The sequence below is a fragment of the Halichoerus grypus genome, chromosome 5 (assembly GCF_964656455.1).
Source record: "Halichoerus grypus chromosome 5, mHalGry1.hap1.1, whole genome shotgun sequence".
Classification (NCBI taxonomy): Eukaryota; Metazoa; Chordata; class Mammalia; order Carnivora; family Phocidae; genus Halichoerus; species Halichoerus grypus.
The window spans coordinates 59,970,166-59,997,462 of NC_135716.1; positions in this window are offsets into that span (position 1 = coordinate 59,970,166).

The following is a 27,297-nucleotide window of genomic DNA, read 5'->3' on the forward strand; positions in this document are numbered from 1 at the left end:
ATAGCATACCTATAACCTAAATTATTAAAGTTAAAATATTTAAAACAGCACCTGAACTTTATAAAAACTCTATATTTATAGATGGATTCCAAATTGTTTAGCAATACAATCATAATGGCCTATATCATTTTGTAAGAAATTTTCTTTTAAAATTAAATCACTATTTGATGCTTCCCAAAGTTGATTTGTGGGTAGGGTTCTAGTCTGAGAAAAATCTGCTTTTATTTTTGAGTGATAGCAACATGAAAGAACCATACATTTACCTCCTTTGCTGTTTTTCTTTAAAATTGCTCAAAACCATCTAAATCCTGAAGAACATCAGGCAGTTCTTGTAGGTAGAGCTTGATGAGAAAAGCAAATTGGGAAAAGGTCTCCAAGATTCAATTAAGTGGTTTGAAGAGGCCAGACTACATACATGAAGTAAAAGATTGTATTAGCTGAAACAAAAGATTTTGGCCCAGTTTATTACAGCAAGTCAAAAAGTTTGCCGACAGTTATTTCCTAGATTCAAATGCAAAAACAATCAATCTAGATAACTGGTTAATTTGAACTTTAAAAACATTAAACAGAACATTTGATTGAAATGGTTGTTGGGTAAATTCTTTACAATGTCTTTCGAGGTTTGTCTGTGCACAATCGGTCAGGAATCTTGTGTAGAGAAAAACTGCAGGGCGAGCAGTGACTTATGGAGGTAATGCATGTTACCCTGAGCTCTAATTCTTCAGTTCCGGGAGTATGGGCCTGCAGATGTTCTTGGAAAATAGTGAAGAGAAAACGGAGAAATGTGCCATGGGTTTCACTTGATGCCAGTTATTTTCTTTTGCATAATTTGCTTCAATTTTGTCAAAGTCACATAACATAGACTTTAAAATAAGTGAAATGATAGGAAATAGTTCTGGCCTTAATTTTCAAAAAGGTATTTTTGTTATTGCCTTTGTTCATAACCCTTCATATAACAGAGTTTTTATTTCTTGGTTAGAATCATTTAGGGTCTCATGGTCATAATTCTGGACTTGAGTTCTCATTCAAAACACCGTATGTGTGTTTGAGATGTAGGTGATGGGACTGAACATGGACTTCAGGGTATAGGCTGGGGGACGTTTTGGTTTAGCTTTGGTTTTCCATCTTGTTCCCTTCTTTCCTTTAAAAATGAATTAGAGTGTACAGTTATATGAGCATCTCCAAAAATATTATGTATTTGTAGATAGTATATCTATCTTTATGCATCAATTGTATAGGTAGCATTATCAGTTTTACCAACATTTTGTTTAACTTGACAAATCACATTCAGCCTATAAGGAAGTGGTTATAAGCTGAAAGTACACAAAATCTGGAAAATACCAAAGTTAGAATTTTGTTGCCAATGTTTGCACAGATACAGTAGGCACACAGAGAATATGTACCTATCACAGACGATTTCTGTTTATTTTTCCTAAAATACTGATTCTGAAAGAGGTTAGGGTGAAGTGAGCAGGATGATAATGATGCATTCTTCTGATCAGAGATCAAACTGTTATTCCATTTGCAAAGCTACTGATTGAAGACAGCCAGTGTATCTTGATAGGCAGAGTAGTAGACTTGAGGTTGAATTTCCCTTGCGGTCCTCTGCTCCTTTCAGCATCATTCATCTTATAAACACTGAGAGCTTGCTGAATGCCAGATAAGTGCTGGACACTGGAAATACAAGGTTAAATAAGACCTCATTCCTACCTTCCAGAACTTATAGTGATGCTGCAGGAAGAAAGGGCACACTGGTAAATAAATGCAGGCAAATGGATATATCACACTGAATATGGTAGCCTAGATTGACTTGGTGAGCGTGCGCATGCACACACAATCAACATGATCTACCTCTAAGCTTTTTGCACACATTAATTGTGCTCTTCAGAATGCAAATCCAGTCACATCATTACTACCACTCACCCCTGATTAAAATCCTTGTATAGTTTTCTACTTCTTTGAGGATAAAAACGAAGCTCCTTAGTACAACTGCCTACAAGAGTGTGCATCACCCAGCTCTGGTGTCCTCCTTCACGCTCTGGGTTCTGGCCATGCAGGCTTATGATTTTCCTGAACAGCTTTATTGAGATATAATTTATATACCATAAAAATCACACTCACATGTTTTAAGTGTAGAATTAAAAAAATTCTAGTATGTCACCACGATCTGAGTTTAAAACGTTTCCGTCACCCTAAAAGGAAACCTCATATCCATTTATAGTCATTCCTCAGTCTACCCCTTCGCCCACCCAGCCCTGGGCAATCCCAAATCTACTATCTCTCTTTATAGATTTGCCTTTTCTGGACATTTCATATAATCATACAATATGCATTCTTTTGTGACTGGCTTCTTTCGCTGAGCATTATGTTTTTGAGGTTTATCTGTGTTATAAGCATATATCAGGAATTTGTCTCTTTTTATTTAGAATAGTATTCTGTTGTATGGATTGACCACACTTTGTTTATCCATTCCTCAGTTGATGGACATTTGGTTGTTTCTATTTTGGGGGGTATGATGAATAATGCTACTATGAACATTCACATACAAGTCTTTGTGTGGACATATATTTCACTGTTTCTGGGTCGATACCTAGGAATGTCATATGCTGGATCGTATGGTAAGTCTATGTTTAACCTTTTATGAAAAACTATTTTCCAAAGTAGTTCCACAATTTCCACAATTTCATATACTCCTACCAGCAATATATAAGGGTTCCAAGTTTCCACATCCTTGTCGATGCTTGTTCATGTCTGCTTATTATAGCCAGCCTTATGGGTATAAAGTGGTATCTCATTGTGGTTTTGACTTGCATTTCTCTAATAACTAATGAAGTTGGACATCTTTTATATGTTTATTGAACATTTGTATCTCTTCTTTGTAGACATATTTATTCAAATCATTTACCCACTTTAATTGGATTGTCTTTTCATTCTTGAGTTTTAAGACTTCTTTATATATTCTGGATGCAAGTCATATAACAGATATATGATTTGTAAATATTTCCTCCTATTTGATGGGGTCTCTTTTCACTTTCTTGATGATGTCTTTTGAAGTACAAAAGGATTTAATTTTTATTAAACCCAGCTTATCTATTTTTTATTTTACTTGTGCTCTTTTGATGTTGTGTCTAAGAAATTAGTGCCCAGCTCAACACTGTTTTATTTTTTAGTCTCTGCTCCTGGCTTGTAAACCTCCCCCACCCCACGCCAGCCTTTGTACATGCTACTCCCTCAGCATAGAACACTCTTTTGTTCAGAGAAACCTTCCCTGACCTCTCCCTCATATAGCCCTGACACAGGTACAGCTTTTCCTTTGTTTGCATAATTATTTTATGAATACTTGTCCCTCCCACTACACTTTAAGCTTCTCAAAAATTCAACTGACCTATTTTTGCTTACTATTATATCCCCACACCTAAAAACTCCTCTTGGCATGTAGCAAGTACTCCATATTTGTTGAATAAATGAATAAATAATAAAGGAATGAAGTCTTAGACATCACTGAGAAGGTGTTATTTAAACTGGATGCTGAAGGATGAGGTAGAGGCTTAACAGGCAAAAAAGGCAGGAGAGAATTGCAGGCTGAAAGGGTAGGCACATACAGAGGAGTTAGGATGTGGTAAAGAACAGTGAAGGAGCCTGGAACAATGAGAAGTTCAGTAAGACAAAGCATGGTGTACGTGTGTGTGCATGTGTGGAGGTCTATGCCACTGAGCAGGGAATGGCAGAAGATCACAGATGCGGTGAGCTGTTCCAATGTATGTAGGACAGTGACTGGCAGCAGTCAGAGAAGCAGGGGGGCTGGGGCAGGAGGAGAGATCTATAGAGAGATCATGCAGTATTCTAGTACTGCTTTCTCTCTCTCATCCTGGCATCTTGGGGTACACTAATGGAATGTGTTGCACCTCCTAGGAGTTATGCTTTGTAAAAGCAGGGTCAAAAAGAAGAATCCAAAAAGAGTCATCCCTATTGATGGAATGTCAAACACCATAGTCCCTGTTTAGGGGAGACAGTTTGGTTAGCAAGCCCTCCATATCATTTGGATTACAACCTGTAGGGAACAGGGGCAACCCTAGATAGGAACAAGACTACCTGTGTTATTCTAGATTCACTATTCAGCATTCAACTCAGCAAACCATGCAATTCACACAAATGGTGAACTCAGGCACATTTTAACATGGGAACAAGATTCTTCCAGCCCATCTAATAAGGAACCACAATAATACTAAGAAAGTTGGGTTGTGGTAGCTAAACTGCACAAACTAAATTAATCTTCCAAAAGAGAATGTCTAGGGGTACCTGGGTGCCTCAGTTGGATAAGCAGCCGACTCTTGATTTCCGCTCGGGTCATGATCTCAAGGTCATGGGATTGAGCCTTTGGCCAGGCTCCAAGCTCAGAGCAGAGTCTGCTTGGGATTCTCTCTCTCTCCCTCTGCTCCTCTCCCCCCCCCCCACTCGTGCTCTCTCTCTCTAAAATAAATAAATAAAATCTTTAAAAAATAGAGCGATTGTCAAATGGCAGTGTGTAGAATAATTTGGGATATCACGTATTTCCACTCTCCTTTTTTTTTCTTTTTGATCACATTTAAGAAAAAGTTGTGAAGTTTATAGTTTCAGTAAAAAGAAAAAGATTGTTTGCAAAATTTTCAATCCTTTCTGTTTATACTCTGGCAAAAATCTTTTAGGTTTGCCTTCTTAAATTGGATCTTCTTGGCTCATTGCAATGATTTATTTATGTTTTTGTTGTTTCTATTGGCATTGCAAGGATTGGATTTTTAAGGTGCTTAACATAAAATAAACTCACACACTGATAAGTTTGGAACCCAGCAAAATTTGAAAACCACATGTTCGCAATGAAACAGGGAGAACTCTGAAATTCAAAAATCCAAGCTAAACTTAGGATGAAACCAGAAATGTTGCAGAAATGTCTCTGTGTTCAACAGTTTGAGTCTGTGTGCGTTGGTTTGCCTTCTTTCATTTATGTGATAGAAAATACCAAAAGCTACAAAATGAGGTCATATGGAGAAATGAAACCTCCTGAAATTAAAGGTTCCCATCTAGCCTCTAAATATCCTGATTATTGCTCCTGTTGCCTATCTTATTCCACACTCTATGAAGATATTTTCCCCTAAAAAAATAAATGCCAAACTCTACTCTTTCTCAGATTTGTCAGCTAATTTGGGTGGTGTGGAATAGAAACTTTGCTAATAATATCTACGTAACGAAGTTTATTTCTGTGTTTTCTTTTGATTTGTATTGATCTTGAGCTGAGTTATTTGTTCAATTTTTGTTTAAGATAAATATTTCTGCCGATCTTTGCAGGTTTGCATTAAAAAATAAATAATGCTCTCTAGACATTTTTCCAGGCCCGACAGTTCATAAATTGTAGGCTGGCATTTTAGCCTTAATATATGGTAAAAATAAGTCTGTGTTGATATCTTGGTCATGATTCAAAACTACTGTCTTTTATTTTTAACACTGTTGAAAAATGAGTCCCATTATTTTCCATCACTCCAGTTTATCTCATAAGCGTGCAACTTAAAAAGCAAGACATGCATTTTCCATTTTGGCCACTTGAGGGAATCAGACTTTAGAAATGGCAGATAATTGAGATCGTTATTTCAAAAGGGAGGAGAATAAATATTTATTTGTTGACAAAATGGTTCTCATGTCACTTAGACATCAAGAAGATCACAGAACCCAAGTTCTGAGATAAATTGCTCTTTATATACTTTATATCCAGGTGGAAAAGAGGAATTACTGATGAATGGGAGTCCAGGGAGGTACTAAGTGAGGGCCCCACATACAATTTATGATCAGCACTCTTGGACTTCAGAATGATTAATACTGTCAATTCTCAATGGACTAAGAGCTGTTTTAGCCCAGGAGAGGACTGTATATTACTGTTTATAGAAGCAGATAACATCAAAGTAACCCATGGCTTGTGTTAAGCAAATACAAAATTCTGGGTCAACGCAAATTAATCCTAAAGGAGTAAAGGAAAGTTCTTAATGACTGTGAGATCTATACATTATCACTTTTCATTCAAGTGGTGGAAAATGGCTAGAACTATTGATGAGATTTGCAACTGGCCTCCTTTACTGCATTGTGCTAACAGCTGCATGATAACATATTATCTGATAAAGAGCCTTATTATCTATACATCTGTAGTTTGTTAATGAAGTGTAGAAGTCTATGCAATTTTAAAATTACATTCAGGAGCTTCTGAACCATTTTAATATTATGTTTCACAACAAAAATGCGGCAAATCACATTATACTTTATATATTCTTACACTTTAAGTGGCTGTGTGGATGGATGAATTAAAGACTGTTCTCTTATCTACATTATACAAAACAGATGTTATTTCAAGGACGTATCACAAAGAGATTTTTTTTTTCCCCAATGATGTTACTCAGTGAATAATGATATATTCCTTTGGTTTTAGGAAGATGGGAAATTTGTAAACAAAACAAAAATATATGTGGACATTAATATTTAAATGCGGTATGTACACATTTTAAAAAACATTTTGGGGATTTTGAGTACAATTCAAAGACACTGTGGATAAAGTAAGTTCCTCGGCAAATATTTTTATATTTCTCTTCCTATATAATTGCTTTTTGCTTTAACGCATCTTTATCCCAAAGTTTTTAATTATTTCATTGCCCCATTTGGATTATGTCACATATCCATCTTATTATTTCCAAATGAATTATGGAATGCCAACCCTTTTCAGATAAGCATAGTAATAAATTAAAATTTATTAAAATCAGCCTCATGTCCTCTGCCTGCCATAAAGTACACAAAGTAGAATTTCCCTTTTTTCTCCTACTGCTTCAAGTCATACCAATTTCAAAAAGGTAGGAATCTAATTGACTTGAGTTTCACATCCTTTTTCTTCTTGTTTGGATGTTGCTAGAAGTTGTGATAGAAATTGGCAGACTAAATAATTTGCTAATTATTTAATCCAGTCTCTGATAGAGTAAATTGATTTCCTTTAGAAAACACTCATAGGAAAAATAAACTAGTCAATGAAATTACCCTGTAGTAAAGTTTTTCAATTATTCTAATATTTAAAGATTATCTCACTTAAATCAGTGGCTTGAACTCAGATTCCTAAGATTAGTATTTGACCATAGGTTCTGTTATAAAATTTAGAGCAAGAAGATTATCTTAGTCTAAATGATACCTAGAGAAATTATATTATCCCAGTGAGTGTGCATATGGCATTTTTATTATTCAGTGTTTACTGAATTGTGTGTATTTCCCACAAGTCGTGTAAAATTAGGACTCACGTTGTTCTGCCTCATCATGAAATAGTCCAGGCGTAACCACCCTGAATTAGAGCATTCAAACTATAGTCTTTAAAGTGCTGACTGCTCACACTTAAAATGGCTGCATGCCGTTACAGAATCATGAATATATGCTATTTCTGATGTGATTTTCTTGAAACCTTAAGGCATAATGTTAGAGATGTTATCACATTAATTTGTTTACATTCTTTCTCTTGTAGGCCACATTTTTAGCCTCATGATCCAAACATTTCTAGACGCTTCTAATGATTGGCAAGCAACTAATCAGCTTGAACAACCAAATCAACCCGTCCAGTGACGTCTTTTTGACAAAGTGTTATTGTTACATCAATAGGCTCTTTGTATACCATTTTTATTTGTCAAAGCAAGTCACTGGGACTTTTGAAATGGCAGGAGCCAATCAGAGAAGACAGAACCCCATTTAACAGATGAGAACCCTGAGTCCCAAAGGTCCAAAGTTGAGCCTAAGTCACAGAGTCCAAGGTCAAACAGCGTTATTGTGCTTCAGGAACAGGTATTTTGACACCTAGTCAGGGGTTCTTTTTCTAAGCCAGTTGCCCAAATGATTTGCACAGCTTTAGTGAAGATATTTTCAAAAGCCCTCCTTGAATAACAGATTATTTCAACATATCTATAAATATCATTCATATTAGGTAATAAACAACCAGGGGGATTCTGATCTGGCTATGGTCCTTGTTGATAAAAACGCATGATAAAGATGCTGCCCCAGAAATAGTAACCAGGGTATTCGAATATGAGGATGACTTTTTGTTTTGTTTTGTTTTGTTTTACTGCTATTTTATATTCAGGGAAGAAAGGGATTCCTCCAAGATCTACCAATTTTTTGTAAATAAAACTTTGTAAACTGTATTTATATACGTATTTACCTAGTGTGTAAGTTTCTAAACCAGTATCTTTAAGTAATAGCAGTTTACCTTTCAGTTGTGACATGGTAAAGAATTCGTTCAACTTTTCTCAAGCGCCTCTTCCATTATTCTGCTCCCCCACCATGCACACACACTGAATACCTTATATTTCTCTACCACTTATAAGGGGTAATAAAAACAGTGCTCCTTGACTACAATATCATAGGATGCCGCATGCTGTTTATTAAGATGGAGTTTATTCCGCCTCTGTTGGAATTTGCAACTATCCCTTTTCTTGGGTTCTTATCAGTCATTTTAACAGTACTCGCCACTTGGGCTACCCTATCCATTGAGAGTTCATAGTGACTGTAAATCTGTTAAGCCACAATTTGCACATAATAAAATGAAACAGCAAGTAGTTAAATGAAAGGCTCAATTCTGAGCTGCCGAACATTTTCCAGGAAAAGTCATTGACGCTGCTTCTGAGGCTGCTCTCTGCCTTTGAGAAATTCAATCATGCTGATTGAGGAAACCTGGAGAGAGTTGGCTGTTCCTTCCTCCTGTTCATAATTGCCCTGTAGACCATTTAATCAGCTGTAGATGAAACAAAGCTGGTGCTGTGGAGGGCCGGAAGCAAAAGCAGGCGCTTATCAATCGCTTCCACCCCGCAGAGCCAGCACCCATCTCTGAGCCGACCTGCCGTCGGTGGGGAGGAGGGGGGCGGGGGGGGGCGCTGCGGGCAGACGGGATCTTCCGGTTGTCAGGACGGTGGCCTTCCTGAATGCTTTTATTTTATTACAGTAAAGTGCACACCAGCCAAGTGTTTAAGAGCTGAGTTCAGAGCAGAGAATGAAGTCTTTCTACTTGCTGGAGAATGCAGATGGGCATAGATAGACTAGCAAGACAAGAACTTGCTGCGTACCCGACTTGACAAGGAGAAATTAAAGAAATCCTGGCACTGACTAAGCAAAACAAAATGATTGACCACGAATGGCCATCTGCAAATAAATTTCAATATAAGCATGACACGTATCTAGACTATAGATATTATCTGTAACATAAACAAACAACCAGGTGCTACGCGTGCATATTTTGGCACATCACCCTGAAAGCTTAATTTTTGTGTTAGCAGCCCGTTTCATTGCCCCGTGTTGGTGGGTGACCCTGGCCCCTAGCGCACAAAAGGTCTGGTCAGAAACCACATGCCCAGTTTTATTAAGTAAGAAAAGAAGATAGGCTGGCAAGTGGAGACACTGAGAACCAGAAAACCTGATACATCGTACTAATTGACTTGGAATATTAGCTCTGTGTAGAGCTGCAAAATGCCTCTCCTCCTGAATATAGACAATGCGGCCAACAGCTTAAGCCCCATAGGTAACTCTGTGAAGCTGTCATAAACTGCGATACCTAATTTTAAGAATGAAGTTGGGTTGGGGCGCCTGGGTGGCTCAGTCGTTAAGCGTCTGCCTTCGGCTCAGGTCATGATCCCAGGGTGCTGGGATCGAGCCCCACATCAAGCCCCGCATCGGGCTCCCTGCTCAGCGGGAAGCCTGCTTCTCCCTCTCCCACCCCCCCTGCTTGTGTTCCCTCTCTAGCTGTGTCTCTCTCTGTCAAATAAATAAATAAAATCTTAAAAAAAAAAAAAAAAAGAATGAAGTGGGGTGAACATTGTGTTTACCAAAGAATTCCGTAAAGAATAGTTACATTGTTAGGAGCTGTCCGTTTGATTGTTACAAGACAATCTTTTGTGTTTCTCGTTTTTAAGCTTTTCTTGTCAGTAGGAAATTTGTAGGGAATTTTAATTCAAAAAACACTCATCTCTGGCTAATGTGTGCCAATTAAGTTCTATTCATCGAATCAACAGTTTTCTGTTACCTGTTCCTTCAGGTAGAACAGAGTCTGATAGCCCTGCTCTTTCCCAGGCTTCTGTGCAAGGACCTTTGCTGCCTGCAAACAGTAGGGACACCTGTTTTCTGAGCAGGGAAGGCCAGCATCTGAAATCTTAGGAATGGGGCTGCTATTGAAAAAGGGGTGCTTGATAAGGCAGCCACTGTGATAGGCAGCGGAAATTTGATAATGAAAGGAGATGCTTAATAGATTAATCTGGTGTGATTTGCCAAAACACAGGGTTTTCTGGAAGATTATCCACACTCGCAATAGGAAGCCCTTTGTTTTGTGAAAGTCTCCACTTATCATTGTATTCTTTATCTCAATAAGAAACATAATGGTTTACTTGTTTACATGCATGGTGGATATATTCAGAGCTGGGCTGTGGGGCTGTGAACTCCCTTTCATTTGAAATGTTTCCAGCATGCAGGTTATTAGCTGAGGGGAACAAGCAGTTGGACACATATAAAATTTAAATCTGCCTTGCTTAGATTGGCAGAAAGGACTGTTATTTCATCCACTGGGAAAAGGTTTTATTTCCTGCTCAAATACTTTAGGAGGAAAATCACAAGCTCATTTGTAGCCATCATATATGAATGTGTATATGTTTTTAGAGCTTAAGTGGTCTGTCTACAGAAATGGTCTTCTTGCTGTCAACTGGTTATTTTCCACTAATTTTAATTATTTCATTAGTCTTGCTCCTTCTATTTTGTTCAACTTACCATAAAGTGTGACTTCTGCCTTTACATTATTTACATTGACCGTGTGGCTCAAATCGAGCCCTTGATGCATCTTGAACAATAGTGCTTTGGTTTCTGGAATCAATTTTTAAATATCTCACATATCCGGCAGGACAGGACTTCCAAAGCACAGTGCTCCTACTCTGAAAATAAACAAAAAATATCCCCACAGTTGAACACAACATGATTAAAGCTCTCGCAGCTTTTTTTTTTTTTAAGTAATCCTCTCTATTGACACAATTCTTTTTTTTTTTTTTTTTTTGCTCTCATACAAAATAAAGCTTGCCAGAGGAAATAAATATCTGTACGTTTTAGCATGGATACAGAGTTTTATATGCCATGCTCCCCGTGTCTCCCTGCTGGGGTTCAAATGATTGCGTCTCTGACCTTTAGTAAGAACAGCTAACATGTATTGGCTGGTTATAATATGCCGAGCCATCATTGTACAGGGAACTTTTTAGGTGCTGTTTTTTTTTTTTGACTTAATCCTCACAACAATGTGACCCTCACAACAATTACTCTCCCCTTTACAGGTGAAAAACAAATGTGAGAAGATTAGTCATTGCTTAGGGTTGCCATCTAGCAGGGACAAAATGGGGGCTTGAACCTAGGTGCTTGCCCATCTGGAGAGAGTGTTTCATTGCTTCTTGGGTCACTTGACTTCCCTTGTTATTCAATATTTAAGGAAACTGAGAGTGAGGTAGGGGATGGTTATTTTTATAGAAGTGTGTGAAGAAGAAATGATTCCCAACAGGAATGTTCGGGAGACACGTAGAACACACTACCCGCTGCTTTTCTCCGCTGCTTTCTCGGCTGCTGTGTGTGGGAGACTTTAGGCCACTGAGTGACTGTTGCCAGGAAGGCTCAGCACATCGCATGTGCAAGAAGGAGAGACAGGAGGACATAGACATGTATAAAGGAAAAATGGGGGTGAGAATCTGATCAACCTATCAAAAGACCATGGATCTCCAAAGAATTGTCTGTCTAGACCAACGGCTGGCTACAAACAAAGTTGCTGGCTCATGCAGCTGAAAATGGATCCAGTGCTGGGAAAAATTACCCCCAGGTAACACATGGTACCATGTGAAGCATGGCACAGTGCCGTCCTGAAACACGTTCAGAAGTTGAAAGCACTGGCAATCTAGTCTTCGCGTTTATAGTTTTTGTTTCATATTTTACAGTTGGTTGAGGCACATATGGCTTTGCTGTCTTTCTTTTCTAGTCCTCTAGTTAACCTAAATTGGGGCATTCTTGTCGAAAAATAACTTTTCACTGTGGGATAAAGCTATATCACATATGTTGAAATTGCAGTCAAGTGGTCAAACTTGAGCCTGTGATTTCATTTTTCAAATGCTTTCGAAGATATTCCCTGATTAACATATTTGCGTCAGAATAGTGTCATTATATATTCTCATTTATTCAGCTTTTGATTTCATTTTATATATATGTAAAAGTCCTTCTATTTTGAGTCATGTCGGTGAATCTAAGAACAGTAACTGTCCGTCATTCCGGTATCTCGTGTAGTACATAGTTTCAGTTTATTTATGTAAGGAATACGCCTCCTCTCAGTTGTGTTTCTGAATGGAAACGTATGGCTGCATGACCAGACCTGAAAACCGTGGTATTTCCTTTTCATAGATGTTAAAACACCATGAATAAGCAGGATTCCTCACCATCAAGCACCTTCATGGTTAATTAAATCTCTGCACAGAGACACATAGAAGACTCGTGTCTCTGTGGTGCGGTAATGGAGTCCAGGGATAAACACAGGAACAAAATTGCTTGTTGGGCTTGGAATGTTTTCACTAGAAGCTGACTCCTTCAAATAACTTATTTTTTGTTGACTCTAATTATTTACGTTGACTGGAATGATTTTATTTTCAGGAATAGCAATAGTCATTTGTCCTCCAAAATAGCAATGAGGAGTCCCATATGAAAAAAAATTAACATGAACAGCCACATTAAATTCGGGCTGCATATTTATAGAAAGCTTTGAATCACATTAAAGTCTCCATTTTATAAACTTTTCTACTCAGTCTTAGTATTAAGTACAAGCTTCATGAGGTAGGATTATTTATGTACCTTGAGGATTAGGATCATTCTGCCTAGTGCAATGTCTTATTTCTTTTCTTTATTATTATTGTTATTTTAATTATTTCTTAAATTTTGTCCCTTTTTGGATAAATATGCTTTTTTCCCCCTTCTGTATAACATACTATCAGTTTTCCACACAAGGATCACCTCCTACCACACAAACATTCTCTACAGCTTTCCCTGGGAAAATACACATCTACATACTAAATATTTCTCAAATCTCTCCCCTTGAATGTATCTCTTCCACCCTCAGTCTTGTTCATTCCACCACAGTTTTCACTGGGGCCCCTGTAGCCCCCTACCTAGTTTACTGCATCTACTCTGGCCTCCTCCAATCCATTTTCCACCTTGCAATCAGAGGAGGTGTTCTAAAAGTACAAATCTGATCACCATTTTGTTTAAAACCCTTGAAGACTTCCCATTGCTCCCAGGTTCAAGCCAAATCCCTGTAACGTGGTAGAACCCCTCTTGGCCCCTTCTCATGCTACCCTCTTGCTCCTTCCCTGCACTCCAGGGACACTGGCCTTCTTTCAGCACCTTGAGATCACTGTCTTTGTCCTCCTGCACAGATTCTGCACCAGCTCTTCTATCAGCCTGGAACGTTCTTCCTTCTTCCTGTAACCTTCCTCGGGGAAGCTTCCCTTCACCTCCCTGATTCAGTCACATCTTTGTAGGATCTCTCTGAACCCTGGAAAACTTCTTCTGTAACATCTATTGCAATAGTACCTTTATACTAACTTATGTGTCTCTCTCTTTCTACTCAAGGTAAACCCCAAGACACTCTCACAAGGGTATGTCCTTCCTGTTGTCCTCATATAGCAGGCACTCAATAAAGATATTGGACGATGAATTAACAGATTGAAAAATGAAATGCAAATTTTGCTAGAATATTTGAGATAAGTCACAAATTAAACTAAAGAACCTAAGCTGACAACTCTTTTCAGTACCAAGAATGAGACCAGTCTTGTCTCACAGGTAGTGCTATCTGAGGCATAAGCAACAGATGGTGAAGCCAAGTAGAGTAAATCTCCCTCTTGCACAGCAGCCTAGAGCTTGGGATCCCCACCAATAATATCTGGGTGAGGCAGGTTTGTCAGCCCTTCTCAGGGATGCATCTTACTGCTCCCAGCCCATAGGTCCCCGGAGCACATACACTACACTTTCTAAATATGTAAACACCAACACTGTGTTAACAGGTGAGCAACCATAGGAAAGGCTTTATGAAATCGTCTTAAATCTGCTGTCTTATTTATTCAACAAATTGGTTCTGGGCACCTCTGTGTGCCTTGTGATGAAGTTGATGCCCAGGAAAAATGAAATTTGGGAGACAAAGATCATTTTATTGACAGTTTCAGTGAAGGCAAGGACAAAAGTCCTTGTGCCATGTGCTGCAGCACCACTGAGAAGGCTAGCAGCTAGGGTGGCAAGATCTCGATATCACCAGGGATATAAGCTTCTTTACCCAGTGCTGCCGAGAGACATGATAAAGCCAAGTCCAAGTCCAGTCAAGAAGTCTAATCCCCAGCCATTGCAACTGATGACCTAATGTAGTGACAACTCATCAAGACTTGGGGTAGACTTCTCTTCAACAATCCCAAGATGTTCCAGGCCCTGTGCTCTGGCCAGAGTTCCTGCCCTCAAGATCCTTGTTATCAACCAAGGAGATCTGAAACACAGAAAGATGAAAGACATTTATTGTACCAAGGGCGGAGAATGGAAAGAATTCTTCACGGAGGAAATGACACTAGAGCTAAACCTTGGAGGGAAAGCAGAGTTTACCAGGTAAAGTCAGGCAGAGGAAAGAGCTTAACCCAAAGCAGAAAGGTGTGAGACTGTAAGGCAAATCCAGAGAGCTGAAGCTAATTCATTGTGGCTGGAGTTTAGTGAGGAGAAAGGGCCAATAAAGGAGTTAGAAGGATGCTGCTAATTATCCATAGTGGATCATGGATAGGAAGAGTAGTAGTTGTCCTCCTTACATTGTGTCCATGACTTGTTGTCTTCTCTCTTCAAATAACCTGCCCTCCTGTGACCTTTCTTGCAACTTGCAGGGTTGCAACATCTGTCCTTCTGTCACACTGTGATTGAACATTATGTGACAAAGGAAATGGACAATCTTGAGCTCATACTATTAGTATATTAGTTTTGTATTGTTGCATGATGAATTACCAAAACTTAGCTGTTTAAACAACAAAAATGTATTATCTCACAAATTCTCTAGGTCAGAGGTCCAGACATGGTATAGCTGGATTCTCTGCTCAGGGTCTCACTGGGATGCAGTCAGTGTCAGCCAATGCTGCTGTTCTCATTTGAGCCTCTAGGTTCTCTTCCAAGTTCACGATTATTGGTAGAACTCATCACGTTGAATTGGCCAGACTGACATCCCCATTTCTTTACTCACTCTCAGGGAGGGGATACTCTCTAGAAGCAACACATAGCCCTTGCCTCCTAGCCCCTCTATCTTCAAGTCAGCAGGCATGCTTCAGATCCTTCTCATGCTTTGGGTCTCTGACTTCTTTTTCACCAACTGGAAAACACCCCCTCCTTTTAAAGGACTCACGTGATTTGGTTAGGCACATCCAGATAATCTCCCTATTTTATTAGCATATAACGTCACCTAAATAAGGGAGTATAATCCATCCTATTCATAGGGATTGTGCAGGGTGTGTATAGCAGGGCAGGCAATCTTGGGAATGTTAGAATCTTCTAATTCTGCCTACCACAGTGAGCCACTACAATGGCTGTGATTCAGCTTTGTGTAAACAGAGAATGCAATGACAATAAAAAGGCCCCTTGAAACTACTGCCCACCCCTAAACTTTACCCCACTGGCCTACCATCCCTAACACTGGAGTTCTTCCACAGATGTTATTACTCTTCTAGGTTAACCAACAAACCAAGGGACTACTCTGTGTAGAAGTTACATATTGACCAAGAGGAAAAGGAAGACAATAGCTGGAGCATCCTTCTCTAGTTCTTTCATATGGGCATATTCCTGTGCATTGATCTAATGGAGTCACTGGTTACTGGCTGAGAGTCACCGGTTGCTGGCTGGGATACTCTAGTAGCATGTTGCTTTTCACTGTCATGCATCCATTACCCTTCTTCCGGCAAGAACATTCTTAGTTTCCTTTGGGGAACCACCCCTGCCCCTACTCTAAATCTGTGAGAATTGGGTGGAAATAATCTCCTGCCGAGTAATCAGGGGCGTGTTAGACTGAGACCTGCCGATGAGGATACAACTCTCTGGCCACAGTGATTTCCTCAGGAATGTGCATCTAACCCAGGCTGAGCCAACGAGTACCAACTAGTTCCAAATTTTCACTAGAACTCTCTGGAAAAAGAAACTCTCTTTTATTGGTGATAGACTGCCTCAAGTGGGGTTTCTTAACTTCCAATACGATTGACATTTTGGGCCCAATAATATTTTGTTGAGGGAGGGGGCTGTGCATTGAGGGCATTTTGCAGCATCCCTAGCTTCTACCTACTAGATGCCAGTAGCGCTCCCCACCCCCCTCCCCAGCTACAACCATCAAAAATGTCTCCACAAATTGTCAGATGTCCCTTGGAGGGCATAGTCACCAGCTACGGAGAACTTCTGGCTTAGAGCTACTTGCATACATCTTGCCACCAGGAGAAGAGACACTGCTTGAGAGTCAAACCAATATCGAGAACAGAGCTGGGACATGTTGGGGAACAAATTCTGATGACATCAGTTGAACACTCTTGAATATTTTCTTACGAGATATATACCCTAGACTTTTTAGTTGTATGCGACAATAAACTCCTTTCTCTGCTTAAGCCTATTTGATTTAGGTTTCTTTTACTAAATCAGGCACCTTGGATGAATATGGCCTGGGAAAAAAGATTCCAAAGCATCAATTTCAATCAATTCTAGTAATGTGAGCCTAGGTCAAATGCATAGGAAAATGAACTTCTTAAAGGAAAAGTGTATGGAACTAAATGATAAACTTCATCAAATTCATAATGTTGTCTTTTCCTTGCCTAGAATGTTTCATTTCAGATTTGTTTTCATAGTCAAATAAGTAGTAATTGCCTGACTGATAGCTGTCATAAGCCTCTGAAAGGAGAAGTTCCCCCAAAGAGATACTACAAAATATATTCAGTAGGACTTTTCAGGTGCAACTTAGAAGGCAAAACCCCAATTAACTGAAAGAAATGTATTTAATCTCTCTCTCTCTCTCTCTCACACACACACACACACACACAAAGGCCAGGGAGACCAAGAGATGGAGCTGGCCCAAGAGTAACTGAAACCATTCTCCTCACTTTCCCCCAATCTCTGCTACTCCCTGAACATCGGTTTATATCTCCCTTGATACAAAATATCTTCCTAAAATGACACAAAATATAGGCACCACTGGCTTCCCAGTATTCTGTCCCCAGCGATAGAAGAGGTACCTCTCTGCATTTCTGTATACCTCAAGTTCAATCATTTTAGCCCAATAAACAGACTTTGATCTGGTATCTTTCCTTGGATCAATCAACGGTGGCCAGTGGATAGGCTACCTCAATGGGTCCTGTGCCTACTCTCCCTAACCAATGCTTTGGGGTCATATAAGGACAAGGACATGGCCAAACCCTGTAGTAACCATGTGGACTGGGGCAGGGGGCATTCCTGGAAAACGTGGGAAGGAGCCTTGAGCTGTCATTCTGGAAGGAGAGCACTCAAAGGAAACTTCTTTGAAACTTTTTCCTTGAAGTCCAAGCAATTAATATTAGGTTTTGCTATACTTATGTTGTTTCTTCAAGGTTATTTTAGTTCAGTCCATTAGCAACTTGGATAGGGCATAATGATCCTAAGATGCATAGCCCCGTGAAACAAAATGAAAAAGAAAAGAAAAAGGCTTCCCCAAGCACATAGCAGAGCCGCATTAATGGTGGCCTTGTTCAATAAAGCTTATAGATATAACTGATAGGACCCAGCCCAGACATTGAAAGTAGTTTCTGTAGCAGGTACAGATATCAGAGCCTCACAGCCTTTTTGGACAGATCCATTGTTTGTAGACCTTTAGCGGGATCTGGATCTTGGTGCCCTGTTGATGCCAGAGTCTGTCTACTCAGTTCCCAAAGGACTTGGTGGATTGTTGGATGCAGTACAAATTCCCCATGTATTAATGCAGTTGAGAAACGTTTATATGTTCCTTTTTTTATTTTAATTTTTGTAAACCCAATTACACAATGGCCGGGGCAAGAGTGCAGGAGGAGAGGGAAGGCAGGAGGAGAGGCAAGGGAGCTGCTGCCCTAACAGAACGCTCCGGTTTTCCACAGGAAAGAACAAATCGTCCTGGTAAACCCACACGCTGATTCACATCTTCTTGACCCAACAAAGATAACCAGAGGGAAAATTTTTATTTGATGAGTTCTGAGCCCTGATCCTGAAGACTCATTAGGAACTTGAAGAAAGAAAGGAAAAAAAAAAAAAAAACCCTCAGCTATTCCACTTATTCTTACTACTTGCACATAGGTCAACAAGGGTGGTTAGAAAACTTGTAAACTACAAAGCAGCAATTACTAAATATTTTCTCTGCAAGAACAAATGAGCTTGACGAGGATTCTAGCCCAAACCAGAGCCAAAGAAATTTTGACACTCCAGGCCAGCACTCAGAGCCAAATGGAGGAAGATGTGTTATTCTTTCCTTCCTACTTGTGGAGAGAAATGGTATGTAGATAAGGACAGCATACAATATTTCTCCACCTCAGCTTCCAGGTCTGGCTTTACTTCTCTGCAAAATGTATCTGAGGTGAGTTAAAGTTCTGGAAAAGGCACAAATCGAATCGGTTTTTAGCCGGGTTTTTAAAGTCTTAGACCTATGCATCCAAACACTGCTTTTCAAACATTTTTTCCCCAGCAGTTCCACGTGTAGCCTCATTTCGAACCCCAAAATATAAACCAGAAAATGTGGAGCTGCTGTAGCTGAAATGGAGGGGGGAGGCCCAGAGTTCTGCATGCTTGGCCTCACCTCTTCCTTCTGGATTCCACAGAAAACCACTGACCTGAATCACTCTTGAGTACCTGGACAAAAGTCACACCATGGTCACTCCTAGACACTTGAAAGATCTGGGGCAGATTCTCCAGATGGTGCCTCAGTCAAGCCTGCCCTCGTGTCTGTGGGGGTCATGACACCTTCATGAAGATGTGAGTCAAAGCTGGAAGCCAAAAATGGAGAACTTGAAAATGGGGACTGGACCACCTGCCAAAGCGAGCAGGCCAATTTCCCACATCATGAAATGAGGCTACATTTGCAAAGAAGTAATTGGCAGTCCCTCTCACTCCTAGAAAAGCACAAAAAGACCACGCTCCCACACTGATCACCAGCCCTGCCCTTAGTCACTATCTGGGAAAATCCAGTCTTTGTCCCAAAGACTGAAGATAAAAGGTAGAGGGATTGTGAGCCCCCTTGTCAATGTGGCCCTGGTTACTCAGCTTTCAGATGAGGACTTCCCTGGGGTCCTAGCTGTCAGGCAGCAGTGAAGTCAGACTGAGATGATGGGACCACAAACAAATGGGATTTGTAGGATTTGTGAATCATCTTGCTACCTGATGGCTTGCTACCAATGGGCTGTAAGAACTGAAATTTGATCAGTATAAAATCTTGCAAGAATAATTTACTGCTTTTTTCAGAATACAGATTCACTAGGCTAAAAATGCAAAATTTTAAATCCCAATCCAATTGCATTTTAAGTTTTATTATATTTAAATGTAAATTAGTGTTTAATCTGCAAACCACTTTCATTTTCCCCCTACAGTATCCTTGGGAGGTAGACAGCTGATAGCTGCCATGGATTTGCTCATATTTAACATACCAAAGACAGAATTCCTTGTTTCTTCCACCCAAGTACTTCCCTCCTTTACTCACCCAGCAGTCTCCAGTTACTTATGCTAAATCTTAAGAATCATCCTTAATTCTGTCCTTTCCTTCATACCTGCATTGAGTGGATTAACAAATCTTGTCAGTACTATTTCCAGTATATATTCTTAATCTGACCACTTCTTGTCATCCCAAAACCCTAGTCGGAGGTATCATCTTCTTTTGTTTTGTTTCACTTGGTTTTGTTTTGCTGCCTACTCTCCATTAGCCATCGGAGTGATCTTCTCAAAGCCTAAATCAGATAGCATCATTACCCTGCATAAAACCCCACAGTGGCCCATTATACAAAACAAAAACAAGCAAGCAAAAAATCCAAACTATTCACCATTCCTAATAGTTCTTAATAATGTAGCTAATCATCACCTATAATTCTTACCTTCTACCCCCAAGCTTTACCTGCCTCTAGCCAGATTGGCCTTCTTTGTGTTTCTCAAACTCACATTCATTCCCATTCTGGGTTTTGGCAGTGCTATTTTCTCTACCTAGAAAATTCTTCCCTCTGGTTTTTGCATGTCCATCTCCCTTTTATCATTTATATCTCAGGACAAGTATTACTCCCTTAAAGAGTCATTTTTGACCATGTGACCATGGCCTTTGCTATACTACCCACACATGCTCTATGTCATTGGTGTATTTTATTTCCTTTATGATATTAATCACTACCTGAAATTATCCATATGTTTTTATTGACATATTTATTCCACTTTTTCCCACACTACAATGTAAAATTTATGAAGCCTAGTATTTTTGTCTTTCTGCTCTACTTCCAGTATCTAGAACTGTGTCTACCACATAGTAGACAACAAATAGTAGTCAAATGAATGAATTTGTTCTTCCTTAATGGTGGGACCAGGTACTATGCTAAGCCCTTTTTATATATTCTTTCAGCAACAGTTAATCAGGGAGGCAGGAGAATACAGTGGTAGAGTGTGGATTCTAGCACCAGAGTCCTGGGATCAAACCTCAACCCACTACTTATACTAGTTGTAAAACCTTGAGTAGTTGAATCTCACTTTTCTTATCTGAAAAAATGAAAATAGAAATAATACTTACCTCATAGATACCAATGACCCACTTAGAACAGTATCTTGCCCATAATAAATATTTAGTAAATGCTAGGTATTATTATCACATTATCTTACTTTATCCTTACAACAACCCAATAATAGTTATCTACATATTACATTTGAGGAAAAACCCTCATCCAGATAGAATAATTTCAACCCTAGTCCATGGAACTAGTACCAGGTAGCACTGGAGATGAGATCTCTGACAAGACCGTGCTTTTAATATTCTATCATGCTGCTTCACACAATGGATGGACTGTTTCCAAGATTCTCAAGATTTCCAGGTAATCAAGACCCTACAGGAGTTCTCTTGTTCTCTAGCCCTTAAATAGGTTTAGAATCTTCTTTGGTAGACCACCCATTTGAGAGGAATTCACCCTTATTTTTTCATGGTTTCAGTGAGGGCAGATTTTGTAAACATTCAATTGACCTGCTGGGCACAGTCAAAGATGGTCACTTCACCTCAGCCAGGCCAATAAAACATGCCCCAGGATTTTTGGACTTGCAACAGGTGAAAGTCTCAGATCAATTTCTGTCCAGTCTTTGAAGGTATAAAATGCAAAATGTAAGAGTTATCAGCAGTTACATTTCCCAGTATGTTTTTTAAAAAAGCCATTTGGAGAGAAAATGCAGCAAAAAGTTAAAGATAAAAGAGTCTTGATGGCCTTTGGTTTTCTGATTCCTGTTGTTCCTGAAGCCTGGTTCCTTCTCAGTCATTCACAGAGTGTGAATGTTCAACTCTTCCTTGGATACCATGAGTCAGTTCCTATCAAGTTCAAGTTGAGTTTATTACTTATGACCAAAATAGTATCAACTAAGAGATATTAGAGCATGAATGCATGTGTATACGTATGTGTTTGTGAATGCCTAACATATTAAATATTTAGTATATACTAAGTGTGTTTTCTGTGCTACGAGATAGAATGATGCCTAAGATCTAGTCCCAGTTCAGTAGGATCCTTCACTCTGGTGGGAAAGGATAGATGTAAAAGGAAGAACATCAATATCATTAAAGCTACACCGTAGATATTATAACAGAAAATATGCTTCTGTTACAGGAGCATAGAACAAAAGCTTCTAAAGGGGAGGTGTCAAGAGGACTTCACTATCACCACCCTTTCACTATAACCCTTATGCTTCTCAAACTATGCTTTCTCTCCTTGGAGAGTTCCCTTTCCTTCTCCCAGTGTTCCTTAAGGTTGTAAGTATACCCATTGTCCCTGGATTGCATAATCCACTCACAATTTCAGTGACCACCTATTTGGGGGAACCTTCTAACTATTTACAAACTACACTTATCCTCCATGCTAAGGGTACAACTCATGCACATCACCTGCATTTCTCTCCATCCCCTAAAACTCACTATATTCAAATCTGAATTTGTCACCTTCTTCCAGAACCTATTTCTTTTACATTCTTTTGCCCAGATTGAGGCACCATCAGCCACTCAGTTATTCAAGCCAGAAAGTAGAGACATCCTTGACTGGTCCAACTTCCTTGCCCTTACTCATCCCTACTGGCACAGCCTATGGCAAGCCTTCATTATCTCTCCCAGAACTACTGTAAAGATCTCACTAACCATCCTCCACACACACACACACCAGAGAGACCCCTGAATAGAAATTTGATCACATCACATTTCTTAAACCCCTCCATGGTTTCTCACTGCCCTAGAAGTTAGATGCCAAGTTTCTTTGAATGGGGGTCTTCTGGCTGCAGCCCATTTTTGCAAGCTCATGTCTTGTTATTTCCTACCTCACCCACAGTCTCCCTGGATGAAATTCAAGTCGTTTTCTAAATATGTCTGCTGTGTCATGACTGTACTTTGGCATATGACTAATTTCTATGTGGAATGTTCTTCTACCCTCCAACTTTTTCTCTCCTCTTATACACATAGTTGACTAAGGTAGACTCAACCTGCAGCACTTAACTAAGACATCTCTTCCTGCAGGAAATCTCTGATATTTAGGGCTATGGTAAGTGGCTCTACTTTGTGGGGCCAGAATGCCCTTGTTAGTTCCATTTGTCCTGGCACTTACCATAGTTTGTTATAATTATTTCTCTCACTCAACTGCAAATTTCTAAGGACAATGACAGCATCTTATTCATCTTTGTACCCCTAGTCCCCAGAGCAGTTACTGGAGCACATAGCAAGTCTTCCATAAATGTTTCATGGATGAATGAATGGGTCAATGAGAGGAATAGTGAATGGGTGGATACATTAATATCCCCCTAAGTCTCTACTCCCTTTCTGTGATTAGCCCTGCCCAGACCCAAGGGATCCCCAGATTGTCATTTGTAGTCCTCTGAAATTGGGTGGGGTGGGAGAGTAGGGATTAGGGTGAATACAGACAAGTTCCCCAGATTGTTCACACACCACATCAACACTCACCTGCGTCTCAGGCTTTTTCTCAAGGTGTACACACACACCAGCCCCTCCAGCAATACATTGACTGAAGTCTCCTAATGTATTTTATTTGCAATCCAACATCCCCTGCAACATTCAAATTCTGCTCATACCACCATTCATTGTACAATCACATATTGAGCCCCAGCAATGTGCTGGACAGTATGGTGTAGCCTTGCAGATACAAGCATGTATATTTTAGCATTCGTGCTTTGGAGATTACATTTTAGAGAGGATAACCAGGTCTGATCCTGGCTAACTTTCTGATGAAGATGGAAAATGCCTCTTGTAGTTCCCCATAGTCAGAGGGTAGGAGTGGCTGCTTGTTGTCTTTGGGCAAAAGAGCAGTTTCCTCCTGCCTTCCTGAGGCTTTCATACATTACCTTACATGCCACCACCACTTGTTAGATTTCCCTCAGTCCCTTCATTCCCCCAAACAAGTTTTTGCTTGAAGCCACACCCACAACCTCTTCCACACCACCCTCCTCTACAAGTACAGGTCTTGCACTTGCTTCATCTGGTCGACTAAGCTGCTCAGATGGAATAATAACCTCTACCTGGAGTGTGATGGTACTTCTAGAATTGGCCAGAGGCTACACTGGGGTAAACAGTGAGGTGTCAGTGCCAGTGGTCAGAGAGACTCAGGGAAACTGAAGACAGGAAACTTGGGCCATATTGTTCCAACAGAGAGCAACTTCCTTCTCTGTCATCTACTCCTTGGAGCAACCACCAAGCAGAGGAAGGAAAGTTTAATGATGCCATATGGCTATTAGAGATTGGAGTCTATCTATAAAAAGAGATCTGGAGCTATTCCGCATATATGGCACAGGTGATAAAAATCATAATTCTTTACAAAGATTCTTGTATGAAAATAAAATGGATACATGGAAGGATGAATGGATATATGAATATATTGATGGATGGATGGTTAGTGGATTTATATCTTCCTCCTTTCAAAAATATTGTGTCATCTTTTTAACATATTTTATACTACCATAATGTTATATGCTTATATATCACAAATGTTTCCATATTGTGACAAATGTTGAAAATGGGCAGTTAACCTTTTGATCTAATCATTCATTTGTTTCTAATCTTACTGATCTTTTTACAATAATCTCTTAGTTCGGATATATTTTAACAACATAGTAGTTTCAGATGTCATTTCAGAAACTTGAATATTAAAAGAGAAGTGCCCTTATTTTGGCATAATAGGAAATCAGACAGCATTTTAAAACTTCCTTCTAATCATATAAAATGATGACCGAAATGCCTGCCTGGCACGGTGCTGAGCACATGGCAGGTGTCCAATAGGTTTAACGTCATTCCTTTCAGTCCCTTTAAATAACTAAGTCACTATGATCTTGTGTATGTCAGTGAGACTTAAATAGTAATTAGGAACTAAATAAAGAAATGTCCTCACTATTCCCCATGATGGTTTAAGCTTCCAGATGTACATTTCTCCTCATTGTGATGGATTTTCTCAAGTCAGATGTTGTTGGTGCCAAATTATGGTTCTACTGTTTTCTAGTTGTGAGACCCTGGTCAAGTTACTTAACATCTCTGGGCTCAGTTTCTGTAAAGTGGGGATAATAAGAGAATTGTTCTGGGGCACCTGGGTGGCTCAGTCGGTTAAGCATTTGTCTTCAGCTCAGGGCAATGATCCTGAGGTTCTGGGATAGAGCCCTGAATAGGGCTCCCTGCTCAGTGGGGAGCCTGCTTCTCCCTCTCCCTCTGCCTCTCCCCCTCCTTGTGTGTTTTCTCTCTCTGTGTCAAATAAATAAATAAAATCTTTTTTTAAAAAAGAGAGAATTGTTCTGATAATTAAATAAGACAGTAAGACATTTAAGGACTTAGAGCAGTGCCCTGCACATAGTACATATTCTCTGAATACAATGGTATGGTCTTTCAGGTTACAAGCTATAGCAGAATAGGCTTCTTTATCAGAAAAGCACCTGGGATTTTGAAATGTACCAACCACAGCTCATAGACTAGAAACCATACACAGATACCACAGCAACAGAAATAAAGCAATGTTTGCGCTACATAAACTTCTTTTACAGACTTCATGGGATTAACTGACTTTATGTCTCTAAAATAAGCAATTAGCATTTTTAGGAATATCTGAAAATATGCCTAATGCAGGTACAAAATAACATTTCCCACATTCTGCATGATGGGTTACGGTTGTAGAATTGAATTTCAGCCAAATAATATCAACCAAAACGTAATTTAGGAGCAACCCAGAATATGTAATATACAAATACTACATGCGGAGAAGAACCATGAGAGACAATGGACTCTGAAAAACAAACTGAGGGTTCTAGAGGGGAGGGGGGTGGGAGGATGGGTTAGCCTGGTGAGGGGTATTGAGGAGGGCACGTTCTGCATGGAGCACTGGGTGTTATGCACAAAGAATGAATCATGGAACACTATATCTAAAACTAATGATGTAATGTATGGGGATTAACATAACAATAAAAAAATTAAAAAAAAAAAAGAAATACTACATGCAACTAGAAAGTAAATTATGTTTTTCCAAGAATGAGAGAGAACTCCACAGTCTGGACTTTTTAAATTACAAAGAGCTGTTATAGACTATTTGAAATAATAAGTACAATAGACCACAGTTAATTCCTTCTTGGAATTACCACAAAAATATACTAGAATATCTTATGATAGAAGAAAGCAAAGACGAGGCAAAGACAATAAAAACACAAGAGTGAGTGTAGGAAAAAACAATGAAATGTATCACTTCTACACTTGAAACATGCATATCTTGGAGTTTACATTCGCAATTCTAATAAGCATGAGACCTCACTGGTTTTCTAAACATGAGGGTGTCACAGCACAGGCTGATGTCTCTTGAAAAGAGTAGATGAGGCAGTCTGTGTACTTGCTGCCCCATGGTTAGCATGTCCCAAGGAATAATTTCAGCCAAGAGTCTGGTCCTTTAGGTCATAGTTTGAGTCATAGTATGCAACTCAGAGCTCATCATTATGGAAGATAAATAGGACAAGCAACCATTTTATTTTTACTTAAATTCCTAGTTTTTCATACTGGCAGGCCCTAATAGCACAAGCATAAAGGAGACCAGGGCAAAATTGGTCAAAACAGCACAGAGAAGGGAGACAAAAAACAACCTGGAAACAACAACAACAAAAGGCTCCTTTCTTTTGGCATTGTTACCTTGGATCCCCATTTCTGTATATTTTAACTTTTATTCTGTTTATCGGTTTCCATCTAAAAAATGATGTCTGAGCCAAATTTCATCCTATGTAACTCTATGAGGATTCTCTGTGCTTTCTTGGAGCTTAATTCTCCCATGGCGTTGCAATGAGATGTAAATCTGACCCTAAGGGAATATTATTTCAGTGAGAGGAGAAACTGCCTTTTATGGCAGCATGGTATCATTTAAGTGGGTTTTTTAAATGTAATCTTTAAGAGAGATATAAAATTTATAAGTGGTAATGATATCATTTTAATCATTTGAAGATAACAGACCAACACAAAATGAGGGTGTTTTCTTCTTAAGTGGGCTTAATCAAATGCAGAGTTTGAAAGTCTCCAATTTAGAGATATTTCTTCAAATAAGCATTTTTCCTGCTGAGTCACTGTGGTTTTCATGGAATTGGTTTCTGAAGGTTGGAATTTACATGGTTTAACATTTTTCCTTTCCCTCTGACCCTAACTCCAACCCATTTTCTGGTTCAGTGGCTCTTCTGAGTCATGAGCCTGAGGACATACCAGCATGAACAACCTGCAGGATTATTTGGCTCTCTCTCTCTTCCCACGTGACCATGTGGAACTCTTCCTCAAAACAGCAGTGGGATCTAAGGCAGTCCATACTACAGAAATCTAAATCCATTCTCAATAACCCAACTATCCATCTCAGTGCCCATATACATTTTGTACTAATGATTTATTTCCTTACAATGATAACAATCTAGCATCAATCGATTCTGCTACTAAAATGCTGGTATGCAAAATAGTAGTGGCTTGCAAAACAGTGAAGTTTTAGTTTGTTTTTT